Source organism: Dendrobates tinctorius, unplaced genomic scaffold (genome assembly GCF_039654945.1).
Source record: "Dendrobates tinctorius isolate UK_male_01 unplaced genomic scaffold, ASM3965494v1 ptg000039l, whole genome shotgun sequence".
NCBI lineage: Eukaryota > Metazoa > Chordata > Amphibia > Anura > Dendrobatidae > Dendrobates > Dendrobates tinctorius.
The window spans coordinates 44,293,124-44,311,239 of NW_027361707.1; the positions used below are offsets into that span (position 1 = coordinate 44,293,124).

An 18,116-nucleotide genomic window follows, 5' to 3' on the forward strand; every position below is an offset into this window, starting at 1 on the left:
GAGGGAAGATGTGCCTATATGATGGAGGATGTGTGATGTGCATATAGGCACAGGAGGGGGTGATTCATTTCTGTCATGTGTTCTCTGTTCCTTTTTGGGGGGCAGACAATGGCTGGGAGCTTATATTTCCGGGAATGCTAGATTTCTCCCACCATGTCAGTGTCTGCTGAGGTGTTTTCTGGAGAGGGAAAACTGTTGCTCATAGCAAAGAATCACAGATCAGCTTCTTTTAAACAGCTCTGGTGAAATGAAAGATGCTTAGTGATTGGTTGCAAGGAAAACTGTTGCTCATAGCAACCAATCACAGCTCATCTTCTTTTACACAGCTCTGGTGAAATGAAAGATGCTTTGTGATTGGTTGGTGATACACATACACACACACACACACACACACATTCAGTTTTATATATAGAAATAATAATTAAATTAACGTCCTTAATCAAAATAGGTTCAACCTACTTTTGTAAATTTGTTTCTTATTATATTTTAAAGCAGCTGGAGTTTTTTATTTTCTCATACTTGGGTCCGAATATCGTTTTATGGATAAGAATTAATAAGATGCGTTTTAGCATCTTGCAGCTACCTCTTGAAGGACCCTTACTGATTACAGCTACTTGATGCACAGAGTTTTCTCATACAGTAGAACTTAAAGGGACTCTATCAACAGGATTTTGCTATGTAAACTTAGAACAGCATGATTTATGGGCAGATACTCTGATTCCAGTGATGTGTCTTTTACTAGGCTGTGTTTTGCTGTTCCAATAAAATCAGTGTTTTATCAGCAAAATATCATTACAAGACTACAAAAAAAGCTGCCAATCAGTGGTGTGCATGGGGTTATATAGTTCAGTATTAAGAGTTCCTCAACATTTGCAGCAGAGAAAACTGTGATTGTGTCACAACTATTGCACCCAGTAAACTAAGTGAAACATAAAAATACACAAAGAAAATGGGAGACGTTTATTAGCATCCTGAATAGGATCTGTGCACAATATATACCGTATGGGAATAAACATGCGAGAAATAGGAGGAAACCACTATGGCTAAATAGAGCTGTAAGGGGCGCAATAAGAGATAAAAATAAAGCATTTAGAGAATTAAAGCAAGTAGGTAGTGATGAGGCATTAAATAAATACAGAAGATTAAATAAATTCTGTAAAAAGCAAATCAAGACAGCAAAGATTGAGACAGAGAGACTCATTGCCAGAGAAAGTAAAAATAATCCCAAAATATTCTTTAACTACATAAATAGTAAGAAGCTAAAAAATGATAGTGTTGGTCCCCTTAAAAATAGTCTGGGTGAAATGGTGGATGAGGATGAGGAAAAAGCCAATATGCTAAATGACTTTTTTTCAACAGTATTTACACAAGAAAATCCCATGATGGATAACATGATCAGGGATAAAAATTCTCCATTAAATGTCACCTGCTTAACCCAGCAGGAAGTACGGCGGCGTCTACAAATCACTAAAATTGACAAATCCCCGGGCCCGGATGGGATACACCCCCGAGTACTGCAGGAATTAAGCACAGTCATTGATAGACCACTATTTTTAATCTTTAAAGATTCCATAATAACAGGGTCTGTACCACAGGACTGGCGTATAGCAAATGTGGTGCCAATATTCAAAAAGGGGACAAAAACTGAACTTGGAAATTATAGGCCTGTAAGTTTAACCTCAACTGTGGGTAAAATCCTGGAGGGTTTTCTAAGAGATACTATACTGGAGTATCTGGAGAAGAATAACCTTATGACCCAATATCAACATGGGTTTACAAGAGACCGTTCCTGTCAGACTAATCTGATAAGCTTTTATGAAGAGGTAAGTTCCGGACTGGACCAAGAGAATGCAGTGGACGTGGTGTACATGGACTTTTCAAAAGCTTTTGATACGGTGCCACACAAAAGGTTGATACATAAAATGAGAACAATGGGGATAGGGGAAAATATGTGTAGGTGGGTTAAGAGCTGGCTCAGGGATAGGAAACAAAGGGTGGTTATTAATGGAGCACACTCGGACTGGGTCACGGTTAGCAGTGGGGTACCACAGGGGTCAGTTTTGGGCCCGCTTCTTTTTAACATATTTATTAATGACCTTGTAGGGGGCATAGAGAGTAGAATTTCAATATTTGCAGATGACACTAAACTCTGCAGGGTAATTAATACAGAGGAGGACAATTTTATATTACAGGAGGATTTATGTAAACTAGAAGCTTGGGCTGTTAAATGGCAAATGAGCTTTAATGGGGATAAATGTAAGGTCATGCACTTGGGTAGAACGAACAAGTTGTATAATTATGTGCTTAATTGTAAAACACTGGGAAAAACAGTCACTGAAAAAGACCTGGGTGTATGGGTGGACGACAAACTCACATTTAGTGGCCAGAGTCAAGCAGCTGCTGCAAAGGCAAATAAAATAATGGGATGCATTAAAAGAGGCATAGATGCTCATGAGGAGAACATAATTTTACCTCTATATAAGTCACTAGTGCGACCACACTTAGAATACTGTGTACAGTTCTGGTCTCCGGTGTATAAGAAAGACATAGCTGAACTGGAGCGGGTGCAGAGAAGAGCGACCAAGGTTATTAGGGAACTAGGGGGTCTGCAATACCAAGACAGGTTATTACACTTGGGGTTATTTAGTTTGGAGAATCGAAGGCTTAGGGGTGATCTTATTACAATGTATAAATATATGTGGGGACAATACAAAGACCTTTCTAATGATCTTTTTACTCTTAGACCTGTGACGGGGACAAGGGGGCATCCTCTACGTCTGGAGGAAAGAAGGTTTAAGCATACTCACAGACGCGGATTCTTTACTGTAAGAGCAGTGAGACTATGGAACTCTCTGCCATATGATGTTGTAATGAGTGATTCACTACTAAAATTTAAGAAGGGACTGGATGCCTTTCTTGAAAAGTATAATATTACAGGGTATATACACTAGTTTCCTTAATATTGCGTTGATCCAGGGAGCTAGTCTGATTGCCGTATGTGGAGTCGGGAAGGAATTTTTTTCCCCAATGTGAAGCTTACTGTTGCCACATGGGTTTTTTTTGCCTTCCTCTGGATCAACATGTTAGGGCAAGTTAGGATAGGATATGGGTTGAACTAGATGGACTTAAAGTCTCCCTTCAACCTTAATTACTATGTTACTATGTTACTATTCCTGTAATCAGGGTCTATGTCCTTACATTATGCTGCTGTCTGCTTACATAGCAAAAACCTGCTGACAGATTTTCTTTAAAATAAAGTCAGCTTTTCCACATGTAAACTAAAAGCACCACCTTGAATGGGTGACGAAGGTCTGATCTTGGCACCTTGTCTCTGACCTCAATGGCTGGCCCTCTTGTCTTGATGGACATGGATTACTCTAGCAGAGAATAGCAGAGAACTCTGCTATTAGAAGTGGAAAGGAAGAACAAAGACGAAAGAATCTAATTAATAAAAATATTGGAGAAAGAGAAACCAATCACAAACTAAAATGTTTCTATACTAATGCACAAAGCATGGGCAACAAACAAGGAGAATTGGAACTAATAACACAGGAAAAGAAATATGATGTCATTGGAATCACTGAAACTTGGTGGGACAATACACATGATTGGAATACAAGACTAGAAGGATACAACTTATTTGCAAGAAACAGACTTGATAAACGAGGAGGGGGTGTCGCATTGTATGTTAGAAACGCGTATATCTGCACAGAGATTGAAGCTTCAGAGACTGGGAGTTCTGTGGAAACTGTTTGGGTAAGAATACAAGGACAGAACAATGGAAAGGACACCATTGTAGGCATTTACTACAGGCCGCATGTGCAAGCTGAAGATATGGATGAACTCTTTATGCATCAAATGGCCAAGTTCTCCAAAAAATATGACATAGTTGTCATGGGAGATTTCAACTATCCAGACATTTGTTGGGAATCTCTCTCAGGCAAAACTAACAGGTCAAGGAAATTCTTATCCTCTCTTGCTGACAACTTTATCTTCCAAAAGGTAGGGGAGAAAACAAGGGGAACTGCTACCTTGGATCTAATCCTTATAAACAGGGAGGAAATGGTTGAGGAGGTAAAAGTGGCTGGGACCCTAGGAGGTAGCGACCATGCTATTTTAGAATTTTGGATAACTAGAGGCGGAAGACCTGTGAAGACTCAGACGTCAAGGTTAGATTTCAGAAAGGCAGATTTTAAGGGATTCAGAAAGAGAATTGGAGGGATCCAATGGCTGGATATCCTTAAAGACAAAAATGTCCAGGAAGGATGGGAAATCTTGAAAAATGAAATTCTCAAAGCACAGTTGTTAACAATTCCGAAAAGAGGGAAGAATAGGAAGCATTTACGGAAACCAGGATGGATGAACACAGAACTTAAGCACATGCTAAAAAGGAAGAAAAAAATGTTTATAAAATGGAAAGAGGGAGGCATATCTAAAGAAGAATATAATGCTGTCTGCAGAACCTGCAGGGCACAAATCAGATTAGCTAAAGCTGAAAATGAATTAAGGCTTGCAAGAGATGTCAAAAGCAATAATAAAGGATTTTGGGGATATGTCAAAAGTAAAAGAAAAGTCAAAGATGCTATAGGATTTTTACAGGATGAAAATGATGAAATGGTAAGACAGGATGTTGAGAAGGCTGAACTTTTAAATTCCTATTTTGCATCTGTTTTCTCTCAGAAAGGAAATGTAACATCAACTGTTATTCACTGTCCTAGTAAGGGAATAGAAGAATCCAGGATATCTATAAACAGAAAGATAGTGAGGAAACACTTAGCTAACCTAAATGAATTCAAGTCTCCAGGTCCAGATGAATTACACCCCAGAGTACTGAAGGAGATAGCAGAAGAAATTTTTGAACCCCTCTCCATAATCTTTGAAAATTCTTGGAGAACAGGAGAAGTGCAAGAAGACTGGAGAAGAGCAAATGTTGTTCCTATCTTCAAAAAGGGGAAGAAGGTGGACCCAGGCAACTATAGGCCGGTGAGTCTGACTTCTATACCAGGAAAGATCTTTGAACAAATTATTAAACAACATGTATGTCAATACCTGGATAAGAATGAAGTGATTAAACAGAGTCAGCATGGGTTTGTAACTAATAAGTCATGTCAGACTAACTTAATTTCCTTCTATGACGGTATCACTGATTGGGTGGATCAAGGAAATGCTGTAGATATAGTATATCTTGACCTCAGCAAAGCATTTGACAAAGTCTCTCATACAATCCTTATTGAAAAAATGACTAAGTATGGTATGGACAAGGCAACTGTTAGGTGGATTCATAACTGGCTTAGTGATCGGACCCAAAGAGTGGTCGTAAATGGCTGCACATCCAGTTGGAAGAATGTCTCAAGTGGGGTACCACAGGGCTCTGTCCTGGGCCCTGTATTGTTCAACATCTTTATCAACGATTTAGATGAAGGAATTGAGGGTAAACTGATTAAATTTGCTGATGACACAAAGCTAGGAGGGATAGCTATTACTAGAGAAGAGAGAGAGGATTCAAAAAGATTTAAATAAACTGGAGAAGTGGGCAGCAACTCACAGAATGGTTTTTAACAGGGAGAAATGCAAAGTACTACATCTGGGCAATAAAAATGAAAAAGGCATATATAGAATGGGAGGAATAGGGCTAAGTGACAGCACATGTGAAAAAGACTTGGGTATACTAATAGATCACAGACTGAATATGAGTCAACAGTGTGATGCAGCAGCAAAAAAGGCAAATGCAATTCTAGGATGTATTAACAGAAGCATACAGTCTAGATCATGTGAAGTCATTATTTCCCTCTACTCCTCTTTGGTCAGACCTCATCTGGAATATTGTGTCCAGTTTTGGGCACCACATTTTAAAAAAGACATCAACAAACTGGAGCAAGTTCAGAAAAGAGCGACCAGAATGGTGACCGGTCTGCAAACCCTGTCTTATCAGGAAAGGTTGCAGGATTTGGGAATGTTTAGTTTGCAAAAGAGAAGACTGAGAGGAGACTTAATAGCTGTCTACAAATATCTAAAGGGCTTTCACATTGTAGAAGAATCAACTTTATTCTCATTTGCACAAGGAAAGACTAGAAGCAATGGGATGAAACTGAATGGGAGGAGACACAGATTAGATATTAGAAAAAACTTTTTGACAGTTAGAGTGATCAATGAGTGGAACAGGCTGCCACGAGAAGTGGTGAGTTCTCCTTCAATGGAAGTCTTCAAACAGAGGCTGGACAGACATCTGACTGGGATGATTTAGCGAATCCTGCTTTGAGCAGGGGGTTGGACCAGATGGCCCAGGAGGTCCCTTCCAACTCTACGATTCTATGATTCTATGATTATGTCTCCTCAACCTCAAACCTTAAGTCTGTGCAACTGGAGCACAGACCTGGCAATCCAGGTTTTTCTTTGCTTTCTTGGGGGAACCGATAACCTGTAAGTGCAAAAGGCACCGGTGTATCGCATACATTTTCTGCACTTCTGATCATGTGCAGTGCCAAATAGAGCCATGCATATACGCGAGATTTGCAGGGAGCTGACAGTGATGCCACCTCTTGTAAATCATGTTATCACACCCTTATGGATGTGATAACATGAAAAGAGGGCCAACTGTTCTGGGGAAGCTAACACCTCATTGACTAGGCAAATGCTTAATTAGCATAGGAAAGCAAAGGTTATAAATACGTTATTTAAACATGGATGTGAGTGACTAACATTATAATTGCGTGACTAAGGAGGAAATGTAGTGATATGCATGTGAATGCTGCTGTGTTGGAGAGCATTGGGGACCTGACACAGGTTCACTTTAGATCTATGGGCCAGACATAGATCTCCTCGAGAATCTGCCCCCAGGGCGTTACCAGTGTGACATGTAATGACTGACAGTCTGCTCTCAAAATCAGACACAGCTCTGCAGTGACATCAGAACTAATATTGTACAGCAGAAGTTAACGTTGTCTCATTACAAACACATTTGCAGTTGTTGTCCTCCGATAATGCTGGCAGCTCTGCTGCAGAGCTAAGCCTGATTATAGCCAACACAGTACAGCAGAGGTGAACCTTGTTTCATTACAAACACAACAAGTATATTTGCAGGTGTCCTATCACAGTGCTTTAGCTTCCATCTCATAGACAGCCAGTGTGGGTTAACAGTAGCACAGCAGACCTTACAAATGCAAATGTGTTTCTAATAAGACAAAGTTCACTTCTGCTGTACTGGGTTAGCTCTGATCTCACTGCAGAACTGTGTGTGAGAGCAAAGTGTCAGTCATTACATGGTCCACAGGGATAATGCCCATTGTAATGGAACCTATTATGTGAAAGGTGCGGGTTCAGTCACAATTCAGTGTATAGACTGCGGTGGCTGTATCTGCAGGCTGACAGTGTTTTCTCTGACCGTGTTTTTTCTGACGGCAGACTCTCAGGAAGATCTATGTCTCTCCCAGAGATCTTAACAGCTCATTTATATATGAGAAAAATGTGTATTTCTTAGGAATAAGACATTGAATCACAGATATCAAGGTATCATATTATTCACCTCTCTATGACCTACAGGCTCATATAGACGGCTTAGGAGAGTGATCCTACTGACAGATTTCCTTTAACCCCTTCACAACCTTTGCCATACCTATATGTCTGATCGAGAATGGATTCCCGACCTTTGACGTATAGAGTAGGTATGTCAAAGGGATAGTGCAGGCCACATGACTGACAGCTTAAGTTATAGCCAAGCTCCGGCTCTCATGGCTAGGAATGGTACCCGTACCGCTCTGGGCCATTTAGCCCCCTAAATGCCACGATTGATATCAATCGCAGCATTTACAAAGCTTGGAAAGGAAGGGTGCTCCCTCTCCTTTCTGATCGGTGCCCCTGTGACGACATTTTGAAGGTCTGATTGTTGCCATGGCAACTCGAGGTCGTCAGGACAACCTATAGGTCAGCCAACTACTACAAGCCCGTTAGACGATGCCCGGATCATTCCAATGCATTATACCAGCGACCAGAGTAATAAAAGTTACAGTCTCAAAGAGAGACTAAATAAGAAAGTAAAAAAGAAAAGTAAAAAAACAATATTTAAAAAAAAAAAATATTAAACCAATATATATTATATATAAATATAATGGGTATACGGGTGCATCTCACAAAATTAGAATATAATCAAAAAGTTAATTTATTTCAGTTTTTCAATACAAAAAGTGAAACTCCTTTATTATATAGAGTCATTATAAACAGAATGATCTATTTCAAGTGTTTATTTCTGTAAGGCTGCGTTCACACATTGCGTTTTTTTCGCAGCGGTTTTTAACGTGTTTTTGCCTCGAAAACGCAAAAAAACAGCATCCCATGCAATCCTACGGGATTCCGCAATGCTGTGCTAATGCTGCAAATTTTTCCGCGGTGGAATTGCATCGCGGAAAAAAATGCAGCATGCTCATTAATTTTGCGGAATCGTGGCAATTCCGCCCACATAGGAGTGCATTGTTCTGCTTACTTTCCGCATGTGGCTGTGCCCACCATGCAAAAAGTAAGCAGAACATTTGCGGATGGTACCCACGGTCCGGAGGAGAGGAGACTGTCCTCCAGGCTGTGGGTACCATATCCCTGTAAAAAATAGAATATAAAATAAAAAATCTGGCTATATCCGCGGGAAAATCGCGGGAATTTAAAATGTGGTTTTCCTGTGAAATGGAATTCCGATGGTAACTTCCGCGGGAATTCCGTAACGTGTGCACATAGCCTTAATGTTGATGATTATGGCTTACGGCCAATGAAAACCCAAAAGCCATTATCTCAGTTAATTAGAATACTTTATAACACCAGCTTGAAAAAATTATTTTAAAATAAGAAATGTTGGCCTACTGAAATGTTGCATCAGTTACTGCATCAATGCAGTGTGGCATGGAGGCGATCAGCCTGTGGCACTGCTGAGGTGTTATGGAAGCCCAGGTTGCTTTGATAGCAGCCTTCAGCTCGTCTGCATTGTTGGGTCTGGTGTCTCTCCTTTTCCTCTTGACAATACCCCATAGACTCTCTATGGGTTTAAGGTCAGGCGAGTTTGCTGGCCAATCAAGCACAGTGATACTGTTGTTTTTACACCAGGTATTGGTACTTTTGGCAGTATGACAGGTGCCAAGTCCTGCTGGAGAATGAAATTTCCATCTCCAAAAAGCTTGTCGGCAGAGGGAAGCATGAAGTGCCCTAAAATTTCCTGGTAGATGGCTGCGCTGACTTTGGTCTCTTGATAAAACACAGTGGACCTACACTAGCAGATGACATGGCTCCCCAAACCATCACTGATTGTGGAAACTTCACACTAGACCTGGGAAATCAATGTCCCAGAGTCTGGAGGAAGAATGGAGGGACAGACAATCCAAGCTGCTTAAGGTCTAGACTCTAGTGTGAAGTTTGCACTAGACGTCAGTCTATTAAAGCCAAAATTGTGCTCCAGAATTCAATTAGCTCTCCTTTCCTTCCAAACCCTCCTATAGTATGCGCCCAAACTGTAACTTTCCACCACATATAGGGTTTCAGTGTACTCAGAAGTAATCACAAAACATATTTTGGGCCCATTTTCTCCTGTTTCCCGAGTGAAAAGGAACAATCTGGGGCTAATTTGCTGGAAATTTTTTTTTTATTTTCACGTCTCAATGTTATAACATTTTGTGAAGTGCTTGTGGGTTCAAGGTGCCATCCACACTTCTAGACAGGTTTTTTAGGGGTTTATTTTCCAAAATGGGGTTACTTGTGGGGTTTTCCACTGTTTAGGTACATCAGGGGCTCTACAAACACAACATGGTGTTCACTATCTATTCCTGACGATGTTGTGCTCCAAAATTCAAATGGTACACTTTCCCTTCCATGCCCTACTGTGCACACAAACATCATTGTATTTTCTAAAAACTGCACCCCTCAAGGTGCGCAAAACCACAGTCAATAAGTTTATTAACCCATCACGTGCTTCTAGAGAACTAAAGAAATGTGGAAGGAAAAAATGAACATTTTACTTTTTTCACAAAAAAATTACTTTGGAGCCAGTTTTTTTATTTTTACAAGGATATCAGGAGAAAATGGACCACAAAATTTGTTGTGCAATTTCTCCTGAGTACGCTGATACCCCGTATGTTGGGGAAAGTCACTGTTCTAGAGAATGGTAGGGCTCAGAAGGGAGGGTGCAGCATTTGACTTTTTGAACTCAAAATTGGCTCGAATCAATGGTGGCGCCATGTCACGTTTGGAGGTCCCCTGATGTACCTAAACAGTGGAAACCCCCCAATTCTGACTCCAACCCTAATCTCAACCCTAACCATAATCCCAACCCTAACCACTACCCTAACCCCAACACTACCCTAACCCCAACTCTAGCTTCAACCCTATCCCCAACTCTAACCCTAGCTGAACCCTAATCCTAACCCAACCCTAGCCCAACTCTAACCTTAGCCTAACCCTAATCCTAGCTCTAGCCCCAACCCTAACCCTAGCCCAACCCTAACCCTAACTCTAACCCTAGTCCAACCCTAACCCTGGCTCTATCCCCAACCCTAGCTCTAGCCCTAACCCTGAACCTAACAATAGCCCAACCCTAATGGAAAAATGGAAATTTTTTTATTTTTTACCTAACTAAGGGGGTGATAAAGGGGTGTTTGATTAACTTTTTTTATTTTGATCACTGAATAAACCAAGAGGAAAAATTTTCTATTGTTGACGCGTGCCAGCACTGCGCATGCACCTGCCATTTTCTTCCCAGAAGATGCCGGCGGCCGGGGGACAGGACCAAGAGAAGGCAGGAGGGTCCAGGGACACTGTAAATACTGGGGGGGCAGGGGATCCCATTTCTCTCTCCTCTGATGTGCTACATCATATCAGAGAGGAACTAAATGGGAAATCAGACTTTTTTTTTTGCGGTCACCGTTATTCCGTGAATAATGTGATTTCAACACTGGGGTCTGTAAAAACCGACCCAAGTCATGTTCTCCCGGAGAATTTCGGATGCTGGGAGGGGGGGGCACCCTTAAAAGCGGCGCTGAGGAATAAGTACCATTAACTGCCGCCGTTAAAAGGCATATTGGCAGTCATTAATGGGTTAAGTATTTTGGATTCCAAGTGTCTATTACTATTCGAGAGGACACTATGGTAAAATGTGTTGAAATCAGCACAAATATTTTAGTTATTCTACAGAAGTAGCACCACAATTCTCCACCTTGATAACTTTACACAGGTGACATCTTAACTAGAGATGAGTGAACCTTTCAAGGTTTGGTTCGACCAACGTCCTGATGTTCGCCAAACAGTTTGGTGAACATATCCGAATCCCGTTGAATTGAAAGGGAGGCAAAAGAAAATGCATATACTGTTAGGCGTCGGGTTCCGGACGCTGCACAGCTGGAATCCCGAGCCTTGCCATCGACAGTCTCCCATTCCCCACCAGCCGCAGTGGAGCCTGCTCAGCAGACTCCATGATCCCAGTGTTCTGCCCACACCAGCATTGTGGGCTCGGCTGCTCCTGCCACCTCTGGTCAAGTTATGGCAATGCAGCCTGGCCAGCAGCAAGAGACTCGAGAGTCTAAGTCCTTCCTTCGGTCCACTGAGCATGCTCATGAGACTATCTCCCATTGGGGATAGGGAGTCACATGCTCAGGTCCTTCTCCAGTTCTGATTGGTCCATCTGGAAGATCAGGAAGGTTCCGGAAGGGTACAGCTATAAAAGTTTCACATGGCCGCCCCGCCATGCGCTATGATAGACTCTGAGGCTATCGTACTTAGTGTATGTGTGATGATGGATGAATGAGCCTGGTGACTGAAGCATTATAATTCCCCCTCCTTGGATATTACGCATGTGTTAGGGTTAGGAATTGGAGTCAGCACAGCCGCTCTGACACTGCATAGTGCCACAGTGTTCCTCATCGTCTTCCTCTTGCACCTTCGGCGTCGGCCAGTATGGGCCTTCTGAACCACCGCTTCTGCAGCGTCCGCCTAAGTAACGCCGTGCGCCTCAGGAGCGCTTTCCAGCTCAGTTGATAGGCTGGTTAGTGGCGTCCGTCAGGGCGGACAGTGCACCCGTACTAAGCGGTGGTTCCCACTACCATGACCTGTGACGGTAACAGGTTGCGGTTGTTCGCCGGCTGGCACGCGCCTCGTGAAGTAACTGGGTTCATGCCTGTTCACACCGGGTTAGTGTTTTCCCACCAGTGTCCGACTCTCTCCTAAATGCCTGTTCCCCATTGTTTTATGTGCAGTTGGTCACCTCTGCATGGTGGGCCCTGGGCTGCGAACGCACCTTATATATTACTTCACCTTTATTATTTGTAGCGTTCCGCCAGCCCGTAACATTATCATAGCGCCAGGGCCTGGCTAACAATGGCGGACGAGCAGCACCTGCAGCGATATGTCCAGCAGCTGGAGGGCAGGTTGTCCGCTCTCGAGCGCTCAACTTCAGCTGCAGACGTCACTGCAGTCGCCGTCCAGGCGGTAGCGGAGGCAGTCTCCCGCGCCTCCATGTCCAAGCATGCCCCGACATTGTCCCGTCTCCCGTTGCCCGACAAGTTCTCAGGTGACAGTACTGCCTGTAGGGGTTTCGTGAGCCAGTGCTCTATTCAGCTTGAGTTACTGGCCACGAGATTCCCTTCAGAGCGGGCTAAGGTGGGGTTCATCATCTCCTTACTGTCGGGCAGGGCTCTGGAATGGGCCACTCCACTATGGGAGCGTTGTGACCTCGTGGTTTTGAGTGCTGCTCAGTTCCTGACATCTTTAAAGGAGGTCTTCTTGGGGCCACGGGTCACACACAACACATCTCTCCAGCTATTGGCATTAGCACAGGGTTCCCTCTCGGTCAGCCATTATGCCATCCATTTTTGGACACTGGCTTCTGAGCTGGAATGGCCCTGTGTTCTAGATAGGTTTGGCGGGGCACGTTAAGGATGCCCTAGCGACCAGGGAGGATCCTGTTAGTCTGGAGGAGCTGATTACCATCTCCACCCGCATTGATCTCCGTTTTACGGAGCGCGGGTTGGAGCGTTCGCACTCCAGACCGAGGATTAGGTTGGCTCCCACCTTCTCTAGACCTCTGGACCTACCCGATCCAGGTGTCGCCCCCCGGAGGCCATGGACGTGTCTCGCACCGGTTCCAAGTCTCGCTCGGTGCGAACCTCCACACTTTGTTTCCAGTGTCGACAGCCTGGTCATCTGGTCAGCAGGTGCCCTCTGCGGTCGGGAAACGACTGCATCTAGTGGTAGTCGGAGGAGGCCTACTAGACACTGGAGCTTTCTCCTCCAAACTGTCCTTCAGTGGGACGTTAGAGTGCGGTATTTCCACCTGGGAGCAGGGCCGTATTTACCATTAGGCATCAGAGGGCACGTGCCTAGGGTGGGGCTTAGCGGAAGGGAGGCACCTGAGCAAGGGGTTTTTTTTGGGTCCGGGGTCGGCCCTCCCCATTGTTCACCCCATCCCCTCTGCAATAATACTCACCTCCTCCAGGCTCCAGCGGTGCCTGTTGCAGCTCAGATGGTCCTGCACGGCTGCGCCGTTATCTGTCTTCTTGTGTCAGCGTGTGGTCACGTGGTACCGCTCATTAATATATGAATATGGATGCCACGCCTCTCTCATAGGCGTGGCGCCCATATTCATGATCTTAATCAGCGGTACTACTTGACCGCACGCTGACACAAACAGGAAGAGAGCTCAAGATACCGGCGCCGCGGCTCCTGGCACACGATGCAGCAGCAGCAGGAGGACCAGGGACCAGACCGCACCACAAAAGGTGAGCGGGAAGGAGAATGGGGTCCGGGGGGAAGACTGAGCAGCGGGGGGGAATGAGCACAGGGGGCGGTGGAATGATCCAGGGGGAGAATGGGGGCCAGGGGAGACTGAGCAGCAGGGAGAGGAATGAGCCAAGGGGAGAATGGGGGCCGGGGGGGGACACTGAGCAGCGGGGGGAGATGAGCGCGAGGGGAATGAGCACCGGGGGAGGGGGGGGCAATGATCCAGGGGGAGAATGGGGGCCGGGGGGGAGACTGAGCAGCGGTGAGAGGAATGGGGGGGGAAATGAGTGCCAGGGGGAGAATGGGGGCCGGGGGGGAAGACTGAGCGCCAGGGGGGCAATGAGCAGGGGGAGAATGGGGGCCGGGGGGGAGACTGAGCACCGGGGTGGGGCAATGAGCCGGGGGGAGAATGGGGGCCAGGGGGGAGACTGAGCAGCGGGGATAGGAATGAGTGGGGGAAATGAGTGCCAGGGGGAGAATGGGGGCCAGGGGGAAGACTGAGCGCCGGGGGGTCAATGAGCAGGGGAGGAGATGAGCGCGGGGGGAATGAGTGCCGGGGTGGCGCAATGAGCCAGGGGGAGAATGGGGGCCGGGGGGGGAGACTGAGCAGCGGGGAGAGGAATGAGGGGGGGAAATGAGTGCCAGGGGGAGAATAGGGGCCGGGGGGAAGGCTGAGCGCTGGGGGGGGCAATGAGCAGGGGGGAATAAGCCAAGGGGAAAATGGGGCCAGGGGGAGACTGAGCAGCGGGGAGAGGAATGAGGGGGGGAATGAGTGCCAGGGGGAGAATTGAGGCTGGGGTGAGACTGAGCAGCGGGGAGAGGAATGAGGGGGGGAAATGAGTTCCAGGGGGAGAATGGGGGCTGGGGGGAAGACTAAGCGCCGGGGAGCAATGAGCAGGGGGGGAGATGAGCATGGGGGGAATGAGCGCTGGGGTGGGGCAATGAGCCAGGGGGAGAATGGGGGACAGGGGGGGAGACTGAGCAGTGGGGAGAGGAATGAGGGGGGGAATGAGTGCCAGGGGAAGAATGGGGGCCAGGGGGAAGACTGAGCGCCGAGGGGGGCAATGAGCAGGGGGGGAGATGAGTGCGGGGGGAATGAGCGCCGGGGTGCGACAATGAGCCAGTGGGAGAATGGGGGCCGGGGGTAAACTGAGCAGTGGGGAGAGGAATGAGGGGGGAATGAGTGCCAGGGGGAGAATGGGGGCCGGGGGGAGACTGAGCAGCGGGGAGAGGAATGAGTGGGGGGGTTTAATGAGTGCCAGGGGGAGAATGGGGGCCGGGAGGAGACTGAGCAGTTTTTTTTAATACCTGCAGTAGTGGTAGCAGCAATATATGGGGGCATAATCTATGGGGCATCTTATGTGGGCAGCATATGGGGGCATAATCTATGGGGCATCTTATGTGGGCAGCATATGGGGGCATAATCTATGGAGCATCTTATGGGGGCAGCATATGGGGGCATATTCAATGGAGCATTTTATGGGGGCATATGGGCCATATTCAATGCAGCATCTTATGGGGGCATATTCAATGGAGCATCTTATGGGGCAGCATATGGGGGCATATTCAATGGAGCATCTTATGGGGGCATATTCAATGGAGCATCTTAAGGGGGCAGCATATGGGGGCATATTCAGTGGAGCATCATATCGGGGCAGCATATGGGGGCATATTCAGTGGAGCATCTTATGAGAGCAGCATATGGAAGCATATTCAATGGAGCATCTTATGGGGCAGCATATGGGGGTACATTCAATGGAGCATCTTATTGGGGCATATTCAATTGAGCATCTTATGAGGGGCAGCATTTGGGGGCATATTCAATGGAGCATCTTATGGGGGCATATTCAGTGGAGCATCTTATGGGGGCAGCATATGGGGGCATATTCAGTGGAGCATCTTATGGGGGCATATTCAGTGGAGCATCTTATGGGGGCAGTGTATGGGGGCATATTGAGTGGAGAATCTTATGGAGGCAGCATACGGGGGCTTATTCCAAGGAGCATCATATGGGGGCATATTCAGTGAAGCATCTTAAGGGGGCAGCATATGGGGGCATATTCAGTGGAGCATCTTATGGGGGCAGCATATGGGGGCATATTCAGTGGAGCATCTTATGGGGGCAGCATATGGAAGCATATTCAATGGAGCATCTTATGGGGCAGCATATGGGGATATATTCAATGGAGCATCTTATGGAGGCAGCATATGGGGCATATTTAGTGGAGCATCATATGGGGGCTTATTCAGTGGAGCATCTTATGGGGGCAGCATATGGGGGCATATTCAGTGGAGCATCTTATGGAGGCAGCATATGGGGGCATATTCAGTGGAGCATCTTATGGGGGCAGCATATGGGGGCATATTCAGTGGAGCATCTTATGGGGGCAGAAAATGGGGGCATATTCAGTGGAGCTACTTATGGGGGCAGCATATGGAAGCATATTCAATGGAGCATGTTATGGGGGCAGCATATAGTGGTATATTCAATGGAGCATCTTATGGGGCAGCATATGGGGCATAATCTATGGGGCATCTTATGGGGCCTATTCTATGGAGCATTTTATGAGGCAGCGTATGGGGCATAATCTATGGAACATCTTATGGGGCCATAACCTTTATGGAGCAGCATATGGGGCATATTATTCTATGGAGCATCTTATGGGGCCATTATTAACCTTTGTGCAGCATTATATGGGGCGTATTTTGTATGGAACATCTTATGTGGCCCATCATGAACTGTATGGAGCATTATATGGGGCTCCTAATTCAATATGGATATTCAAAAACATTTAACCTACTGATGTCTCAATTAATTTTACTTTTATTGGTATCTATTTTTATTTTTGAAATTTACCGGTAGCTGCTGCATTTTCCACCCTAGGCTTATACGCGAGTCAATAAGTTTTCCCAGTTTTTTGTGGCAAAATTAAGGGGGTCGGCTTATACACAAGTATATACGTGTAATCCTCCAATGTCTGCTGGACATGGTATGGGGATAGTTTATAGTTCAGTTAGTACAGACACCATACTTCTTGCTGTTAACCAGTTAATGTTTTCTTGTCCACCACACTGCAGTGTCGAAAGAGGAAGGCAGCGAGACAGGCAGCAACATCGCATCAGAGAGCTTGTGACCTCGAAACAGAAGATCCTCAGATCCTGGTATTGTGACATAATATTAAGAATAATATTTATTTATTGATATTGCGCTATTAAATCCACAGCGCTTTACATATATCAACACTGTCCCCATTGGGGCTCACAATCTAAACATTCCTATTTGTAGGTCTTGTGAGTGTGGTAGGAAACCCACACAAACACGGGTAGAACATATAAACTCTTTGCAGATGTCATCCTTGTTGGGATTTGAACCCCAGTGCTACAAAGCTGTTGTGCTGACTACTGAGCCACTATATACAGTGCTAAGTACTAAGCCACCATATACAGTGCTAACCACAGAGCCACCGTGTACAGTGCTAACCATTGAGCCACCGTGTTACCATAATAGCTATGCAAGAATATTTTTGCTGGCAGCATTGTGTATTAGCTCTTTCTATGCTCATCATATGCACTACACATCTGTTTTTATTGATTTATTTGAGGATGCAATATTGATATCCTATCCTTATAATAGGCCATCAATATTGACACCAGCACTGATCAGTTGCCTGAAGGCGTTGTAGCGCTTCATGGAATAATGACTGCTATTTTACTATACTTATACACTAGGTTCCAATGGTCATTTGTTGATTTTGCTGCATTAAGGCAGGAAACACAGACCGTGAGGCATACAAGATACTCGCATGAGTGTCGCACGACTCACCCGGGACAGCGGCAGGCTCTCTGGATGTGAGTGTGTGGTAGGGGCCAGGATTGGGGGGTGGTCTACTGCTTACCACGACCGGACAATGCAAAGACGAGACGGAGGCAGAATTCAGTTGTAACAGATCCAGGTTTATTGGCCGTCCTCCTGACGACCTTAGCCATGCACCGCAGTTCCTTTACAGCTCTCCGTTTCCTGACCCGGGTACCTTTCACCTTTCCTTTAGTCGTGATGACGTCCCTCGCGGATCTTTCGCTGGGGCTGTCCTAGACCAATCTACCGCCAGTGTTTCACCTGCCCGAGGTCGTCGTCCAATCAGTACCCCCGGGCCCTCGTCTGTCCTGCGGTACGTCGTGTCACCCCCCTGACTGTCTTCTCCTGTCAGTCCCCTGGTCGAGCTCTTCTCCGTTCTCCGTCTTCTGTCCTGAGTCTTCCTCTGCTGAGCACCTCCCGGGACTAACCTAACCTCTGGAACCCCAACCAGTCCTATTTATCCCCTCTCTCACTGGGAATTTCCCTCCTGGGTTCCTATCCCCCCCATGACTAAGCAGTT

The 18,116-nt window shown here is 45.7% G+C and overlaps 1 protein-coding gene across 2 annotated transcripts in view; it reads right to left on the bottom strand.

Annotated features, from left to right (window-relative positions):
- Positions 1–18,116, bottom strand: part of KCNIP4 (potassium voltage-gated channel interacting protein 4) — a 976,654-nt gene that overhangs the window by 270,234 nt on the left and 688,304 nt on the right. The gene's annotated exons all lie outside the window — the stretch shown is intronic.